General features: G+C 38.8%; 1 pseudogene; it reads right to left on the bottom strand.

Annotated features, from left to right (window-relative positions):
- Positions 1 to 879: 879 nt before the first annotated feature.
- LOC126070047 (Fanconi anemia core complex-associated protein 24-like) lies at positions 880 to 19,059 on the bottom strand (annotated as a pseudogene).
- Between the last annotated feature and the right edge of the window lie 345 nt (positions 19,060 to 19,404).

The following is a 19,404-nucleotide window of genomic DNA, read 5'->3' as shown; positions in this document are numbered from 1 at the left end:
ACATTTGTTAACATGTATTAACTTCTCTGGGCAATTGTCTGTTCATATGCTTTGTTCGCCTGCTTAGTGGCAATGTTCTATTTTCAGTGATCAATGTATTTATCTTTTTATACTAACCTTTTGTCATATTTAATGTATCTATTTTCCTCAGTTTGTTTTTTGTCTTTTAAAATTGGTTACATTTTTGACATAGCAGAAGTTGTGATTTTTTTAGAAAAGGCAGTGCGATCATTTATTTACATTGACAGCCTCAAAGCAGAGGTATATGTAGACCAGATTTGAACAACTGCAGCACGGACACCAGGAACAAGGGGCTTACGATACACAGTGCTTACCTGTTGTAGGTTTGTTTTCTTCAGATGTTCATATCTACCACTTGAAGCTTTAGAAGACCTTTCCATGATATATGCAAATTAAAATCACACTATAAAATCTGCTCAAGCTAGTTTTCTGCTGAGTATGAAAAAAACTCATTGCCATCAAGTCCAACTCATAGTGACCCTGTAGGATAGAGTAGAACTGCCCTATAGGGTTTCTAAGGAATGGTAGGTGGATTCGAACAGCCGGCCTTTCAGTTAGCAGCCAAATGCTTAACCACTGCACCAGCAGGGCTCTGAGTCTCTCAGGAAGATCTTCAAAGGCCCTTTTCAGCCTAGAAGTGTGAGAGCAGTACCATCTGGTGTCCACCAACTTAAAGGCCTGAACCCAGAGAGTGAGGCCCCGTTTAGGCTGCACCTCATCTTTCAGTAGCTGCTGTGAGAGGCAATACTTTTTCTTGGTTTTTAAATATGAAATTATGTAGTTTGTGGCCTAAAGGAGAAAAAGTAGTAGATGCCATAAGGCAAGCCATCCACTTGGACTGTATGAAAAATGCGGAATTTAGTGTGTTACTGCTTGTCCAAAGATTTGCTCCAGTTTTTGGATGAGTGCATTACTTAGTTGTTGGATACTTGAGAATTTCTGAAGCACAAGGGGAGCTTTAACTTTTCCAAATCCTGGGATCTGCTGCACCGTTGGAAGGAGGGTTGGCTTAGAGAGCAGAGCACATCTTCCTCACAAAAGGGCTCATATTGGGCTTTTGGGCTTGTTCTTGGACTAACTGGATAATGAGGCAGGATGCTTCCATCTGGCTGGCCACTGGAAGCAACACCATCCCAAGGTCCAGCACAGTGAACTTCTGTACAGCAGGAAAGTATTGCTCACTCATCTCTGTCTTTTCATCTAGTAGAATCCCTTGAAGATTATCGGAATTTCTAACTCAAACAAACCTCTTTCTGTGGCCATTTCCTACCAACAAATCAACTTCAGTGATATAAAAAATACAGGATCTGTTAAAAACAAGTAAAAATCCACCAGTGTCAGGAGATCCTCAAAAATGAATTTAATTTTCCCTTGCATCCCCTGCCCCAGCTGCAATCAACACCATTTCTTACTGACCGCAAAATGCCCAACAGGCACGTGTATGGGGCCTGCATTATGTGGGGGAAGAAGGGGGTTCTTTCCATCAGTGGCCTGGATCTAACGAGGGAAACACAAGATGGCACTGGAGCAGGCTCTGATGCACACATTGCACTTGAAGCCGGGGCCTCTTGGGCAGGATCCCTTCTGGAAAGTGTTCTTTAAAAGACACAACCATTCGCCAAAGGCTAAAGAATCAGGAGATTCCTCTCCAGGTGGCTGTGTCCTGCATTTTTGTCACCTTCCTGCCCCCTGACACCCCAGCTCGTTCTATGCGGTGGCTCCTCAGTCCAGGCCAGGCTGGGGATCAAAACAGGCAGGATACCGCCTGGGTCCCCACAGAGGGATTCCAGCGACATTGGAAGAGCAAATTTGTCAACCTTTTTTTTTCACTTTCAATTTTAGTAAGGTTTCCTCCTTGCAGAAATTTAATAAATATTTACTTTTATTTTATTCTTTTTTAATTTTAAAAATTTTACACGTAATTCTGAAATTCATTTGGTGTATGTTTGATGAAATGGCGCTGATTCTAAAGATTCCATGACTTGTCTCAGAATCATTTAAAGTATAGTTCTCTCTTTTTTTCTTTGATTTTGCAAATTTTCTTCTATATGTGTCTATATGGAAACCCTGGTGGTGTAGTGATTTAGTACTACGGCTGCTAACCAAAAGGTCAGCGGTTCGAATCCACCAGGCACTCTTTGGAAACTCTATGGGGCAGTTCTACTCTGCCCTATAGGGTCACTGTGAGTCAGAATCGACTTCATGGCAGGTTTTGGTTTTTTTTTTTTTTGGTTTATGTGTCTATATATAATCAACCAAAACGAAATCTATTGCCGTGGAGTAGATTCCCACTCCTAGTGACCCTATAGGACAGAGTAGAACTGCCCCGTAGAGTTTCCAAGGCTGTAAATCTCTACAGAAGCAGACTGCCACATCTTTCTTCCACAGAGTGGCTAGTGATTTCAAACTGGACCTTTTGGTTAGGAGTCAATCGCTTTACCCACTGTGCCACCAGGGCTCCTTATGTCTGTATATGGATATCAATAAATATATATGATATTTTTTGGACATGGTGTATCTCTCTCTCTTTTTTTTTTTTTTTAACATGCCTTAGGTGAAAGTTTACAGCTCATGTTAGTTTCTCATACAAAAATGTGTGCAACAATTGTTATGTGACGCTAGTTGCTATCCTATAATGTGACTGCACATTCCTCCTTTCCACCCCCGATTTCACCCAGCTCCTATCCCTTTATACCTTCTCATCTTGCCTCTGGACAGGAGCTGCCCTTTTAGTCTTGCATATCTACTTGAACTAAGAAGCACACTCTTCATGAGTATCATTTTATGTCTACTCTTTGTCTGAAGAGCTGTCTTCAGGAATAGTTTTAGATCTGAATTAACATAGAGTCTAGGGGCCATGTGTTCTGGGGTTTCTCCAGTCTCAGTCGGACCATCGATTCTGGTCTTTTTACCAGAATTTGAGCTCTGCACCCCACTTTTCTCCTGCTCCATCGGGGACTCTCTGTTGTGTTCCCTGTCAGGGCAGTCATTGGTGGTAGCCAGGTGGCATCTAGTTCTTCTGCTTTCAGGCTGATGGAATCTCTGGTTTATATGGCCCCTTTTGTCTCTTGGGCTAATATTTTCCTTATGTCTTTGGTGTTCTTCATTCTCCTTTGCTCCAGGTGGGTTGGGACCAATTGATGCACCTGAGATGGCCGCTCGCTAACTTTTAAGACCCTGGATGCCGCTCACCAAAGAGGGATTCAGAACATTCACTTTGTTATGCCAGTTGACATGAATGTCCCCTGAAACTATGGTCCCCAGAACCCTACCCCTGCTACTCTGCCCCTTGAAGTGTTTGGTTGTGTTCAGGAAACTTCTTAGCTTTTGGTTTAGTCCAGTTGTGCTGACTTCCCCTGTATTGTGTGTTGTCCTTCCCTTCACCTAAGACAATTCTTGTCTGCTACCTAGTTAGTGAATACCTCTTGCTCTCCTTCCCCATCTTCATAACCATCAAAGAATATTTTCTTCTGTGTTTAAACCTTTTCTTGAGTTCTTATAATAGTGGTCTCATACGATATTTGTCCTTTTACAACTGACTTTTTTCACCCAGCATAATGCCTTGCAGATTCATCCATGCTATGAGATGTGTCACAGATTCATCGTTGTTATCATTGTGAAGTATTCCATTGTGCGAATATACCATAATTTGTTTATCCATTCACCTGTTGATGAGTGCCTAGGTTGTTTCCATCTTTTTGTTATTGCGAACAGCAGTGCAATGGGCATGCGTGTGCATATATCTATTCGTATGACAGCTCTTATTTCTCTAGGATATATTCCAAGGAGTGGGATTGCTGGATTATATGGTACTTCTATTTCTCGCTTTTTAAGGAAGCGCCAAATTGATTTCCGAAGTGGTTGTACCATTTTACATTCCCACCAGCAGTATATAAGTGTACCAGTCTCTCCACAGCTTTGCCAACATTTATTATTTTGTGTTTTTGAGTTAATGTTAGCCTTGTTGGAGTGAGATGGTATCTCATTGTACTTTTGATTTGCATTTCTCTAATGGCTAATGATTGTGAGCGTTGCTTCATGTATCTGTTAGCTGCCTGAAGGTGTTCTTTGGTGAGGTGCTGTTCATATCCTTTGCCCAGTTTTTAATTGGGTTATTCGTCTTTTTGTGGTCGAAGTTTTGCCGTATCTTATAGATTTTAGAGACTAGACCCTGACGGGGTATGTGATAGCTAAATTTTTTTTTCCCAGTCTGTGGGTTGTCTTTTTACTCTTTGGTAAAGTCTTTGGATGAGCATAAGTGATTGATCTTTAGGAGCTTCCAGTTATCTAGTTTCTCTTCTGGTGTTTGTGCATTGTTAGTTATATTTTGTATTCTGTTTATGCCCTGTATTAGGACTCCTAGGGTTGTCTCTACTTTTTCTTCCATGATCTTCATTGTTTTAAATTTTGTGTTTAGGTCTTTGATCCATTTTGAGCTAGTTTTTGTGTGTGGTGTGAGGTATGGGTCTTGTTTGATTTGTCAGTGGATATCCAGTTATGACAGTACCACTTGTTAAAGAGACTGTCTTTTCCCCATTTAACAGATTTGGGCCTTTGTCAAATATCAGCTGCTCATAAGTGGATTCTCAACTCTGTTCCATTGGTCTATGTATCTGTTGTTGTACCAGTATCAGGATGTTGACTACCGTGGTGGTATAATAGGTTCTAAAATCAGGTAGCGTAAACCCTCCCACTCCATTCTTCTTCAGTAACGCTTTACTTATCCAGGGCCACTTCCCTTTCTATATGAAGTTGGTGATTTGTTTCTCCATCTCGCTGAAAAATGTCTTTGGAATTTGGATTACATTGCGTTGTATCTGTAGATTGCCCTAGGTAGAATTGACATTTTCACAATGTTGTCTTTCTATCCATGAGCAAGGTAAGTTTTTCTGCTTATGTAGGTCTCTTTTGGTTTCTTGCAGTAGTGTCTTATAGTTTTCTTTGTATAGGTCTTTTATGTCCCTGGTTAGATTTCTTCCTAAGTATTTTACCTTCTTGGGGGCTATTGTAAATGGTATTGATTTGGTGATTTCCTCTTTGAAGTTCTTTTTGTTGGTGTAGAGGAATCCAACTGATTTTTGTATGTTTATTTTGTATCTTGATACTTTGCTGAAGTCTTCTATTAGTTCCAGTAGTTTTCTTGTGGATTCTTTGGGGTTTTCTGTGTATAAGATCATATCATCTGCAAATAGGGATACTTTTACTTCTTCCTTACTGATTCGGATACCCTTTATTTTCTTTTTCTAGCCTAATTTCTCTGGCTGGACCTCCAACACAATGTTGAATAAGAGTGGTGATAAAGGGCATCCTTGTCTGGTTCTCATTCTCAAGGGGAATGCTTTTAGACTCTCTCTCTCAATTTAGGATGACGTTGGCTATCGGCTTTGTATAAATGCCCTTTATTATTTTGGGGAATTTCCCTTCTATTCCTATTTTGCTGAGAGCTTTTATCATGAAAGTGTGTTGGACTTTGTCAAATACCTTTTCTGCATCAATTGATATGGTCATATGGTTCTTATTTTTTGTTTTATTGATGTGATGGATTACATTGATTGTTTTTCTAATGGTAAACCTACCCTACATACCTGTTATCAATCCCACTTGGTCATGATGAATTATTTTTTTGATATGTTGTTGAATTCTATTGGCTAGAATTTTATTGAGGATTTTTGCATCTAAGCTCAGACAGACATTGGTCTGTAATTTTCTTTTTTTGTGACGTCTTTACCTGGTTTAGGAAACCCTGGCGGTGTAGTGATTAAGTGCTACAGCTGCTAACCAAAAGATCAGCAGTTTGAATCCACCAGGCGCTTCTTGGAAATCTTATGAGGCAGTTCTACTCTGTCCTATAGGGTCGCTATGAGTCGGAATCAACTCGATAGCAATGTTTTTTTTTTTTTTTTACTTTGTTTTGGTATCAAGGTTATGCTAGCTTTATAGAGTGAGTTTTTTTTCTGTGCTCTGAAATACCTTTATTAGTAGTGAAAGTTTGGTAGAATTCTTCAGCAAAACTGTCAGGGCCAGGGTTTTTTTTGTTGTTGTTGGGAGATTTTTAAGTACCTTTTCAATCTCTTCTTTTCTTGTAGGTTTATTTAGTTGTTTTACCTCTGTTTGTGTTAGTTTAGGTTTCCAGAAATTTGTCCATTTCCTCCAGGTTTTCAAATTTGTTGGAGTATAATTTTTCATAGTATTCTGTTATGATTCTTTTAATTTCAGTTTAGCCTGTTGTGATATTGCCCACCTTATTTCTTATTCAGGTTATTTGCTTCCTCTCCTGTTTTTCTTTTGTCAGTTTGGCCAATGGTTTATTGATTTTGTTGATCTTTTCAAAGAACTAGCTTTTGGTCTTGTTAATTCTTTCAACTGTTTTTCTATTTCATTTAATTCTGCTGTAATTTTTATTATTTGCTCTCTTCTTGTGTCCGAGGGCTTCTTTTGCTGCTCTCTTTCTATTTGTTCGAGTTGTAGGGATAATTCTTTGATTTTTGCCCTCTCTTCTTTTTGGATGTGTGCATTTATTGATATAAATTCACCTCGGAGCACTGCTTTTGCTGTGTCCCAATGGTTCTGGTAGGAAGTGTTTTCATTCTCATTTGATTATGTGAATTTCTTTATTCTGTCCTTAATTTCTTCTATAACCCAGTAGTTTTTGAGCAAGGTGTTGTTCGGTTTCCATATGTTTGGTTTTTTTTTTTTTTTTCTCCCTTGCTTTTTCCATTATTGATGTCTACTTTTATGGCTTTATGGTCAGAAAAGATGCTTTATAATATTTCAAAGTTTTGGATTCTGTTAAGGTTTGCTTTATGGTCTAATATGTGTTCTATTCTGTAGAATAGTCCATGTGCACTGAGAAAAAATGTGTACGTGGCTGCTATTGGATGGAGTGTTCTGTATATACCTATGAGGTCAAGTTGGTTGATTGTGGCATTTAGATCTTCTGTGTCTTTATTGAGGTTCTTTCTGGATATTCTGTTCTTCACCAAGAGTGGTGTGTTGAAGTCTCCTACAATTATTGCAGAGCTGTCTCTCTTTTCAATGCTGTTAGAGTTTGTTTTATGTATTTTGGAGCCCTGCCATTGCGTGTATAAATATTTATTATGGTTATGTCCTCCTGGCGTACCGACCCTTTAATCATGATATAGTGTCTTTCCTTATTTATGGTGGTGGATATTACTTTAAAGTCTATTTTGCCAGAAATTAATATTGCCACTCCTGCTGTTTTTTGAGTGTTGGTTGCTTGATGTATTTTTTCCCATCCTTTGAGTTTTTGTTTGTTTGTGTCTTTAAGTCTAAGGTGTGTCTCTTATAGGCAGCATATAGAGGAATCGTGGTTTTTAATCCATTCTGCCACTCTCTGTCTCTTTATTGGTATGTTTAGTCCAGTTACACTCCAGCATAATTATTGATAGATTAAAAAAAAAAAAAATTTAGTGCTGTCATTTTGGTGTATTTGTGTGTGTGTGTGTGTGTTTGACAGTTTCTTTGTCCCAATTAATTTTCTGTGCTGAGTCATTTTTCTTCATGTATTTTCTTTTACCTTTTTCCTTGTTGTTGATTTTGTATTTGATGAGTCTTTATGTTTTTCTCGTTTTTTATTTTGATGTGGAGGATTGTTAGTTTACTTTGTGGTTACCTTAATATTTACACCTATTTTTCCAAGTTTAAAACAATCTTTTATTTCTTTACATTCCCTTGACTTCCTCTCCATATGAAAGATCTATGTTTACATTTTTTAGTCCTTTTTTGTTTCAATGTTTTCATCTTTTACATACTGATGTCTCTGTTTCCCTATTTTCAGTGTTTTAGCTTTGATTTATTTTTATGACTTCCCTGGGTAGGTATCTGGTTGCTCTGTCCTGTCTTCTAGTCTTGGGTTGTTATCTGATGTTATTGGCTTTCTAACCGGATGACTCCCTTTAGTATTTCCTGTAATTTTGGTTTGGTTTTTACAAATTTTCTAACCTTCTGTTTTTCTGGAAATGCCCTAATTTCTCCATCATATTTGAGAGACAGTATGCTGGATATATATTTTATGCTGGATATATAATTCTTGGCTAGCAATTTTTTTCCTTCTAGGCTTTATACGTGTCATGCCATTGCCTTCTTGCCTGAATGGTTTCTGCTGAGTAGTCCAAGCTTAGTCTTATTGACTCTCCTTTGTAGGTAACTTTTCATTTATCCCTAACCACACTTAAAATTCTCTCTTTATCTTTGGTTTTGGCACATTTGATTATAATATGTCCTGGTGACTTTCTTTTGGGATCTACCTTGTGTGGAGTTAGATGGCCTTCTTGGATAGATATCTTCTCATCTTTCACGATATCAGGGATGTTTTCTGCCAACAAATCTTCAACAATTATCTCTGTATTCTTTGATATTCCCTTCTGTTCTGGTACTTCAATCACTCGTAGGTTATTCCTCTTGATAGAGTCCCACATAATTCTTAGCATTTCTTCATTTTTTTAAAAATTATTTTATCTGAATTTTCCTCAAATAAGTTAGTGTCAAGTGCTTTATCTTCAATGTCACTAATTCTGACTTCCATTGCCTCAATTCTCCTCCTGTGACTTTCTATTGACTTGTCTAATTCTGTTATTATTCATTGTTTGGATTTCTGTTTGTTGTCTCTCTATGGATTCTTGCAGCCTGTTAAATTTGTCATTATGCTCTTGAATAACCTTCTTAAGTTCCTTTGTTCCTTTGTCTGTGTGTTCCTTGGCTTGTTCTGCATTTTACCTGATCTCCTTCCTGATTTCTTGAAAAGTTCTGTATATTAGTCTTTTGAATTCTACCTCCAGTAATTCCAAGAAGTCCTCTTCTTCCAGAAGGTTTTTTGATTCTTTGTTTTGGTGGCTTGCTGAAGCCATCATGGTCTGCCTGTTTATGTGATTTGATACTGACTGTTGTCTCTGAGCCACCAATATGTTATTGTATTTATTTATTTTATGTTTGCTTACTGTGTCCAAGCTTCTTGCTTTTGTTTTCTTTTTATGCCCCAATAGGCTGGTCTTGTGAGCTAGTTTGATTATTGGTGTCTTCAAAGCCCTCACATCCTGTCTTCAGGTGGCTAGAGCTATTACTAGATATGTGAGCCAAGGAGTTCTTTCACTTTTCTTGTGTGGATTCAGTTCAGGTATCCAGGTCATTGGCCATCAAGTGCGTGGTGCAGGCTCTCACCTACAGTCCTAGATGGGCAGGGGTAATTGGAGAAGACGCACATATCTGGATGCAGTAAGGAGTTCATGTGCTGATGAAGGCAGGGGGCTGACTGTCGCCCTTGAGTGTCTTGGTGGAAGGCGTGTCCCTGTTCCCTAGAGTGCATGGGTTTTGCAGCTGGACTATGGGCACCCAATGCTGTTGGCTATAAGAACTGGGAGTCACCACTTATTCTTGGACCCCTGTCACAGGTGGCTCGGTGGAGTGAGTGGAGTGACCAGTCCTCAGGCCCCTGATGTGGGTAGGTGAGGTGTCAAATGTCATGAATCTGCCACTCCTCTTTATAGTAGATACAGATGAAAATAGACTTCAGGTATATACCCTGGTGTACTGTGCTAATGAGGGCCTACACTGTTGAAATGGGCCCACATAGGTCTGCACAGGGGTGAAAGGCATTCAAAGTCTGTGGACCCCTTATGCCCGTGCCTAGGAAAATGGCCTGTGTCTGCTCTGAGTTCCCGGCTTAGGGGAGTTGGCAGATTATTTTTTCCCGTTTGTTAATTTGTTCCCTCTCCAAAGCTGAGAGAATGGCTCAGGGAGCGATGGGTCCTACGTCAGGCCCAGGAAGCACAGCAATCTCTGAAGCCAGACCAGACCCAGAGCAGAGTGAGGAGGAAGCATGTAAATGGGAGAGAGTGTTTCTGAAAAGGAGGGTTTTTTTTTTTTTTTTGGATCCATACAGTATGTTAGATGCTTTTACTTATCTTTTGCCTATCGAGCAATGTTTCTAGCTGGTTCTGGAGGGTTGAGCAGAGTCTCCACCACTCAGTCTCTCCCGATGTGGAAAACGTATCCCAAGTGCCACTGCTTGCCTCTCTGCTCATGCCAGCTGATCCATTCTGCAGGGTGCCATTACCAGCCAGGTTAGGTTTGGCAACTTCTTACTGCTCCTGAACCATCTCTCCCTCCGCCTGCCACTCAGTCCAGTTTCTCAACTTTGTCTTTGATGTTCAGGGCTCCTAGATTGTCATATATAATTGACTCACTTGTTTTTTCATGTCTTAATTGTAAAGTGGACCACAGGAAGTGTCCGACTACTCCAGCATCTTGGTCCCACCTCTGGTGTATATCTCTTCATAAATACTATTTTCATTTTTTAAACATATTTTGCCTGTTTATTCCTCTAAATATATTTTAAGATAATTTTGAAAGTTAAAAAAGAGTGGTTTTTGGAATGCCAATAGGCCTATAAATCATTAATTTGGGATGATTTGACATCTTTAAATTATTTAGTTTTCCTCACCAGGGATGTGGTATATTTTTAGTTTTTTTCTTTATGTAGGTCAGAGGATGTGACTATTGTGAGTGAAATGTCTTGTCTTTTATAAATGTCTTGTTTTTTACATTATCGAGTTATATATTTCTGGATATATAATAATAACATCTGTAATAACAGTATTTATCTGCAACGTCTATCTCTTATATTATCTAGCTAGATATTATATGTTAAGATACAATAACAATCCCTACATTCATTGACCTTGGGTTTACTAAGCCATTATCTAATTTAATCTTCAAAGCAACAGGAGGTTGTGGACTTTTTCTCATTTCCATTTTACAAATAAGGAAACTGAGGCTTAGAGAGCTTGAGTAACTTTTCCCTATTTGCAGCTCCCAAGTGAGACCTCTGACTTCAGTCTGTGCCTTTAACCACACCACCCTGGAAAATGAAAGTTATTGAATTTTGTGTTTAACTTATATTCCATATGGGGAAACCATATGGGGCAGTTCTACTCTGTCCTATAGGGTCGCTATGAGTTGGAATCGACTCAATGGCAGCGGGTTTTTTTTTTTTTTAACTTATATTCAGATTGACTGAATTTTAGGGTTTATTGAAAAGTTAATTTGAATTACAAATTTCAAGCAGCATTCTTTATTCCCTGTTGTAGACTTCTCAACAAATCCTCTATTGAATTTCAAAGAATACTCCAGAAACAAGAACTCTCAAGTGACTGTCAGCAGAATTTGCCAAAAGAAGATTAGAAAGCCTCTATTAATATTTTTGCATACGTTATACCACTTAGCACAAACTGTGATTTAAAGATCATGTGTCTCAGAATTTCTTATATAAAAAAGTTTCTAGAAATTCCTGCTTCATTTTAAAAAATATATTAGACAGATATCAAAATGATATAATATTAATATACTTAATGTAGTCACACCTGGAAAAATAAGAGAAAAAGATGGCTCATTTGCCTCTCCCAAAGCCACTGAGAATTATACTCATGAGCTGGAGTTTCTCAAGAACACAGCTCAGCTGACTATATAATAAAAGAATAATCACTAAAAAATGGATGATGGCATATCAAATAATAGCTTATGAATAATTCTGTAGCATTTCTTCAGAATGAAGAAGAGTCCTTAAGACATGGGACCAGACCATGAAATGTTCTCAGAAAACTACATTATCTGAGATATTTAATTGAAGAAGAAAAATGTCTTCGTCTTACAAAACAATGCCCTAAGTATTGTTTATTTTTAGAAGATCAAATAATTATCCAAACAGGCAAGAATGATCAACTCTGTTAGTTTTTTCTGTACACAAGTCAGGTCAACCCCAAGATATCCAGTGTTCTGCTGGTTTCTTTCCATCATGGCTGCCAGAGTTTCTCTCCTTGTTTTGCTGTATTATGTTTACATGTGTGTGCAAGTGGCAAAAACCAAGAAAAAAAACACACAAAAAAAAACAAAAAACACAGAATTTTTGGATCCATGCTTTCACCGGGGCCACAAACATAGATCATTTTAATTGGAATTAAGAGCTCTTTCTTCTGTGCTCAGTTCAGCTGGACATGTGTATAATTGGTCTAAAGCTGAGATTTTGCTAAGATTTTGAAAAGGCTTAGTGGTATCCACTTTTGCAAAGTATTTCTATATGTGACAAATACAAATACCATCTCTCTTAACATTCTGCATTTTTTATCAGAATAACACTGGGACTGGCAGATACAAGCTCAGAGGACATGGCAGATGAGATGGTGTGAAACGGGGTTAGAAGTAGTAGTGGTAACATCTGAACATGTCTAACTTCAGGGGGGATAAAGAGAATCAAGGTCAGCCCAAGGCTGATTCCCATGAGGTAGAGGTCAGACATACCTCCACTCTCCAACTTTTTTTTTTTTTTTTTTACCAATTCTGATACCAACCATCTCTCCCACAGCACTTTCTACTTTTCTTCTAGGTTCAATTATCCATTGCAATGGCCACAGAGAACTCATAGGCTGTACTTACAGTTAAGTGGTTTATTAAGGAATAGGGTACAACTAAAGATCAGGATCAACTGGTCACAACTCAGGATCAAGATCAGGAAGTATGTAGGCAAAGTCTCCCTTTCTTCAGTGCAGGACAACTGTCTCAGCTCCTCTGGGTCATGCAGGCCTCCTCTCAGCCCTCTCAGGACAGGCTTCCTCTTGGCCCCCTGAAGACAGGCTTCTCTCAGCCCTGCCATCTGTAACCACTAACTCTTCTGCTGGGCCCCTTCCAGGTCTCTCACTGTCTTCAGCGTTATAGCCCTTTACCAGTGTTACAGGTCTTTTAGGAGATTCCTGGCCCCCTCTCTTTTTCCGTCGTCTCTCTCCTCCTTTTTCCTGCTACTTCTCCTCCTGCTTCTTTCTATTTGCTAAACCTCCGGGGTCAGCTGCTTATACATACAACTCCTTGTCAATTTCAAGCGATGCCTCCCGACAACCACCAGTGGGACCATGAACTAACCAAACACCTCTTGATAGGCCACAGAAAATTCATTTGCATAGAAAGCAATAGTCACCTCGTGTACACAGTCCATAGTGCAGTGGTTAACAGACTGGCTGCTAATGGAAAGATCAGCATTTCAAATCCACCAGTTGCTCCTCGGATACCCTATGGGGCAGTTCTACTCTGTCCTATAGGGTTGCTATGAGGTGGCATCAACTTGATGGCAATGGATTTGGTTATAGTCACTTTATTTGCATGGTCTGTTGACCAATCCTGGCAAGGTGCATATCAATCACTGGGCGGGGTCAGGCAAAAACTATCAAACTATCCTGTTTATAGCTTAGCCAGGAAATATAACAAACCCTCTGGGGTAGAAAACTAGGACAAAGATAATGCCCCAGGATTTAGGGGAAAAGTCTCTCAAGCTGTTTTTCCAAAGAACCAAGGCAAAAGGCCATGTAAATGAACTCAAGTAACCACAGATAGCAAGAACTTTGTCCCTTGGCATGCATGGGTGGGTTTCTCTGGGAACTCTCTGGGAGTGGTCATTAGAGTAATGACTTGTTATAGTACTCTGTCGTTTCTTTCTGCATTTGGTGGTATAGATTATGTAAATGATCCTCATAAGAAAATTCCAGCAATGACTGCAAAGCAACTTCCATACTAAAAATTGAACAGTCTTTGGAGATGGAATCCTCTCTGGTCTACTGTAATCATAGTTAAAATGGTCTGAAACACCAAGGCAATGAAGGGGTTGATTTCAAATTCTAGGGCACAGCACCCAATGCTTAGAGTTACTGCAGTCTGAAATACTGCTTTCTTTATAAGACACATCTAACCTAACTTGAATATCAAATAACCAGTGTAGCATGACCAGAAGTTAGTCTTAAAATACATGAGATATAGAGTTCTGTGTTAACAACTAAAAAGTTCCCCAGAACAACCTTGGATTCTCCTAAGCCAGCGCTTACCAAAGTTCACAGTGCATATTAATCACGGGGACAAACGTTTGCTTTAAGCAGGTCTAGAGTGGTCCTGAGATTCAGGGTGATTTGCAGTGACGCTGATGCTTCTTGTCTCTGGGCTCCACTTTGAGAAGTAAGACCTTGGCCAGAAAGATACCAGATGGCTTTTAGATAGCTCACTGCGAAGTCAGCTATGGCTCCCTTAATGCTGCAATACCTTCTATTGCCCCATTACGTAGGAAAGAATTTGGAGATGAAGCTTTTAAATTCCAAATAATTTATATGTTGTTTAAAATGCCCTTATAGCCTGCAATGGGAAAAGCCCACAAAAGGAACCAGTGAAAAAAGCCTTTCAAAAAGTAACATTCCTTCAAATCTTGGAATCATTGCACAAAAATTCTCAAATGGCCTTGATTCAGGCTCTCTGAAATGGTGGTTATTTCTGAAGGGGTTCTTTCCTTGTGGCCTCTTGAGGTCCAACTAACCCCGCATCCTTGTCCAATGAGTTTTGAAGAAATTCTTTGCTGGATTTTGCATTAAAGAACATGCTCTTGCAGGGCATTGGCAGAGAAGGTACGAAAATAAAGGCTCAGAGACAGACGCCACGGTTATGACATTGAAGTAAACAAACATAAGACAGGCGACACTAATAGCTGTGCCTGTGCTTTTCTGTCTTTTAAATTATTAGCCAGTGTTACTAAGGGGCTAAAGACTACCACCAGCCTGGGATTTTCTTCTTCCTGAATTCAGAAAGATTAGAAGCCAATGTTATTTTTAATACTGTACCTATAATAAAAAACCAACAAGCAATAGACCACTAAAATAATTTCAAGTGCCACCAGTGGTAAGTGGCCAACATTTTGGGCAACGTTACTTCGTAAATGTTTTACTTCTTGTCATGTTTTCCCTTGCGTTGTGTAGAACTTTGCCTGGTGCAGGCTGCTTATGTGCATATAAATGAGAAAGAACTTTAAATAATATCTTTTATAATTTCTTTTCCTTTGAAATCATATTTCTGAAATTATTTTCCTACTGATTCAATTACCAAGAACAATTTCTCAGGTGCTGTTTTAAAGAATATTACTTGAATTTATCAAGGCATATTTACCCAAATCCACTGCCATCGAGTTGATTCCGACTCATAGCAACCCCATAGGGTCTCCAAGACTGTAAGTCTCTATGGAAGCAGACCGCCACATCCTTTTCCCGCAGAGCTGCTGGTGTTTTTGAACCACCGACCTTTCGGTTACCAGTCGATTGCTTTAACCACTGTGCCATCAGGGCTCCTTTATCAATGCATAAGAGGTTAACCAAAAATAGGATAAAGAAAAGGAAAAAAAAGTAAGCATATTAACTCCTCTTTAATAATTTAAGATTTCAGTGATGTGAAAGTATTCGGGAAAAAAATCCCCCGGGCAATAAAGCATGCATCATTTGAATGGATTAAAGTTCAAATCACTGCAAAGCAGCTTAATTTTTCATCCATCACCATGGATACAAAAGGACAGCTGAAGTGCAGGCATCTGACATCACAAGCATGCCCAAACAGGCCTGGAAGGAGAGCATGCAGTCCCACAAAGGACAAGGAGAAAAGCAGCAAAGGGGAGGAATTGGCAAAGGGAATGGTCATTGTTAAGATGATGAGTCACAAGTTCAGTTGTGGAGGATTAAATACAAGGAGTTATAAGGCCAACTGAGAAGCTTGAAGACTTCCGCAGTTTATTTACATGACCTTTTAATGCCTTCTTATTCAGAAATAGAACTCAGAGGGAGGCTAAGCGAGAAGGTATATCAGATTATCCAATACTCAAAGGATAGTTTCAGTAGCTTCTTCTATTTTCTCCTTATTTTGTCCTCAAGCTTGAATTTTAAATAAGGTTTTAAAGTTTTGACTTGCTTGGCTCACCTAATATTAAAAATTAATCCATCCTCAAATTTGCTGAAGACTCCAATCACAATTTGAAAGAATCACAGGAACCAGTATCCCCTAGACAATAGCAAATGGTAAATTTTGAGGAAAAAAAAATGCTGTTTTAGATATTATTATTCATGCAGAGACACAACTTTTACTCTGGTTTATTTTTAGTTTGTTGTTAAATCAAAATGTTATTTCCTATCAAAAGGCAGTGCCTTTATTCTCAGGTGGCTGTGTAGTGTATAAAGGCCTGGACTTGGGAACATTGAACTGAGCGTGCTGGTGAAGATTTACAACCAACTCTCTCAGGAAAGCCTGGATTTGTAGGGTTTGCTGATTTCCATTGTGTACTCCCCACAATGGAGAATTTCAAGCTACCAGCATGATTTCAACTGGATTACAACATTTCTCGAAATGTAACAATCAGCTCTTATAAACCAGTATGAGTGAGCTGCAGCAGTTACTAACTGGGTTCAATACTAGCCCTGATACCAACTTTTGGTGGAACTTTGAGCACCTCATTAGGCCTTGATTTCCACATCTGATAAAGGGGTGGAAGCTGGCTGAGTATTTGGTTGTTAAAATTGTATATTAGGTTGAGGGGTTGAGAGAAGAGTCTGGGGGGCCACTTGCCAACTGTGGGTATTTGGGAGATGCTGAGCTGTTAGAATTCTCACCTCCACTTCAACTTTGCGGAGCTGATTTTAACTATTATGGAGCATTTGAGGTCTCTGTGTAAGGTACCACTTGAATAGAAAGGCCTATTACTAGGGGTAAATTGGAAAACCACTTGAATAATCTAGCTTAAAGGCCCCCTTTCATTTATAGAAGTTAATAATCCTATGAAACTAAAAATGTGAATGAAACACCAGTATACTGATATACTGACTGTACTTATAATATTTTTTTCTCTTTTTTGGTGAAATTTTAAACTAGGAACACTGGCTGAAAGTGAAATTGTATCCATAGAAACACAGACTTTTTAAAAATGCTAAAGATCTTAGAAATGATTTACTCCAAGTGTTCATGAGAACCCCCTCAGAGAATGCCTGGGGGTGGGGGGGACCAGTGAGTAAACAGGTTGTAATCCACTGTGTCGCTTCCCTTCTCCACAGAGAAGCAGCTCTGCTTCCAATGTTTTGAACATGCAGCTTCCATATAAGATTTCATTTGAAGAAGGGATTCTGCTGCATTTTTTTTTAAATGCTATTTTATTCACACAAATCTTGAAACCAAACTTTAAAGAAAAATATCTAATAGGGCCTCTGTGAGTTGGAATTGACTCAGTGGAATTGGGTTTTTGTTTTTTAATACCACAACCAAGAAGAGGCAGAGTTATATCTGGAATTAGGTCTCTAGATTTCCGACCCACTGTATTTTCCTGTTCAGAAGCTGGTTATCTGGATCCACTACTCCCTGCCATAAGTCTCTGGTAAACAATTTAACCCTGCACTGTCCAATAGGTCAGCCATAAGCCACATGTCACTACTGAGCATTGGAAATGTGGCTGATCTGAACTGAGATGTGTTGTAAGAGTAAAATGTACAGTAGGTTTTAAAATCTTAGTAGAAAAAAAGGAATGTGAAATAGCTCATTGATAATTTTAAAATATTGATTAGATGTTGAAATGATAGCAGTTTGGATATATTGTGGCAAATAAAATGTATTATAAAAATTAATTTCACCTATTTCTTTTTTTTTACTTATTTTAACATGGCTTTGAGAAAATTTAAAAGTAAATATGTGGCTCACATTATATTTCTATTGGACACCTCTCACCTAACTTCAGGGTCAGTCTTTCTACTAAAAGTGGAAAAATGTCTACTCTTCCTATTTCTGAGCGTTGTTTTCAAATCAAATGAGGTAATCTTTGTGAAAGTGCTCTGCAAAATGCTACACAAACATAAGATCATATCCAAGACTATTCTGATGCTTGTTTGGTCACCAACTGTATTAGCTGCTCCCTGGAAGGTGGTAAGGGTTTTGTGGAGTTTTTTCTTTTGCTGTTGTTTGTATATTTTTTTGGCGGTGTAACAGTGTAGGGTACAAATATAATAACAAATTCATTTAATCTCCTCATATATATTCTGTGTGTGCCCTGAGTCTACAGTGCATTAGTCTTAGCACTGGGCCATATAGACTGTAGATTCTACTTACATGCAGTGAGGATCTCAGCTTGAACCGTAAACCTGAGGATCCTCCTGGGACAGAACTATTCCAAGGGGAAAGAAGCCAAGCACAGCTATCTTGATCAAGAGCTGTCAGAGAAGGCAGTATCTTTGATTATGCACCATAGTGACTATTGCTCAAATCCATCCCAGGCTGGTCCTCGTGTGACAGAATAGAACTGCTCCATAGGGTTTTCCAGGCTGTAACCTTTAAAGGAGCAGATCACCAGGTCCTTCTCCCTCTGAGCCACTGCTGGGGTTTGAACCTACAACCTTTCAGTTAGCAGCCAAGTGCTTAACTGTTACACCATCAGGGCTCCTTATCTGTTTATTATTAGTTTAATGAAATTGTCATAATCTCTGCTGTGGACATCTATGGTTTTGCCCAGTATTCTTTCTTCTATTAAAAACATTCCAGATTCTCTTTGGAGAATCACCTTTCACAGTTCTTGATTGATGAAATTCAGGTAACTTCATCATACCCGACCCAATTCCCTAGTCCAAGCAACCACTTGGCAACAATAGTTGGTTCAGGTTCAAGTATGGGCAACCAAAATCAATACCACGACTTCTGCTGGACCAATCAGAGAATGAGCTGTTCTCTTTCCAACGGGCTTGCTAGGTGAACAGAATCTAAGTTTGGAGCTTTCTGGCTATACCTGGCAGGGTAAGCCTGCTTGAAATAAAACGAGCACACATATTTTTGAATGTGAAACTAATTTGTGCTGTAAACTTTCACCTGAAATACAATGAAACTAAAAACAACAACAAAAAACCAGGACACAAGAAAGAACATTTGAGTTTAAGAGAGGACACATTTTTAACGACCTTGAACGCTGGGATCCAGCCATACCTGGAGCTAGACGTACTTCTAGACTTTTCAATTATATAGGCCAATGCATTCTCTTTTTTGACTAAGCCATTTTTTAATTGAAGTAAAATTCATATATCTTAAGTGTACATTTTAATGCATTTTGATAAAGGTAATAACCTTGTAACTACCACTTCAGTAAAGAGATAGCATACTTACATCAAAAATCCCTCGCATTCCTTTCCTGTCAAACCCTGCCCCCATCCCCATAGTCGACGATGGTTCTGATTTTTGCCATCATAAATTAATTTTGCCTATTTTCGAACTACTCATTAATGGAGACGTACAGAACATGTTCTTTTGTGTCTGGCTTCTTTTGTTCGACATCATGTCTTTGGAATTCATCTATGTTGATCTGTCTATCGGTAGTTCATTCTATTGTTGACTAGCATTACTTCGTAAAGCTATACTAGTGAAACCTGTGAGAGGTGGTACTCAGTGATGGTTTCAGTGAATCAGCGAAGGCAAGTAACAACATCATCTTATATTTAGGTAAAACATACAAAACTGTGACAGAATTGTTTTATTAGGATGGTATTAAATGGACAACTGAAC

This window comes from Elephas maximus, chromosome 1 (genome assembly GCF_024166365.1).
Source record: "Elephas maximus indicus isolate mEleMax1 chromosome 1, mEleMax1 primary haplotype, whole genome shotgun sequence".
Lineage (NCBI taxonomy): Eukaryota > Metazoa > Chordata > Mammalia > Proboscidea > Elephantidae > Elephas > Elephas maximus.
Note: the sequence above shows the minus strand (reverse complement) of the source record. Positions and strands in the feature narration are given on the sequence as shown.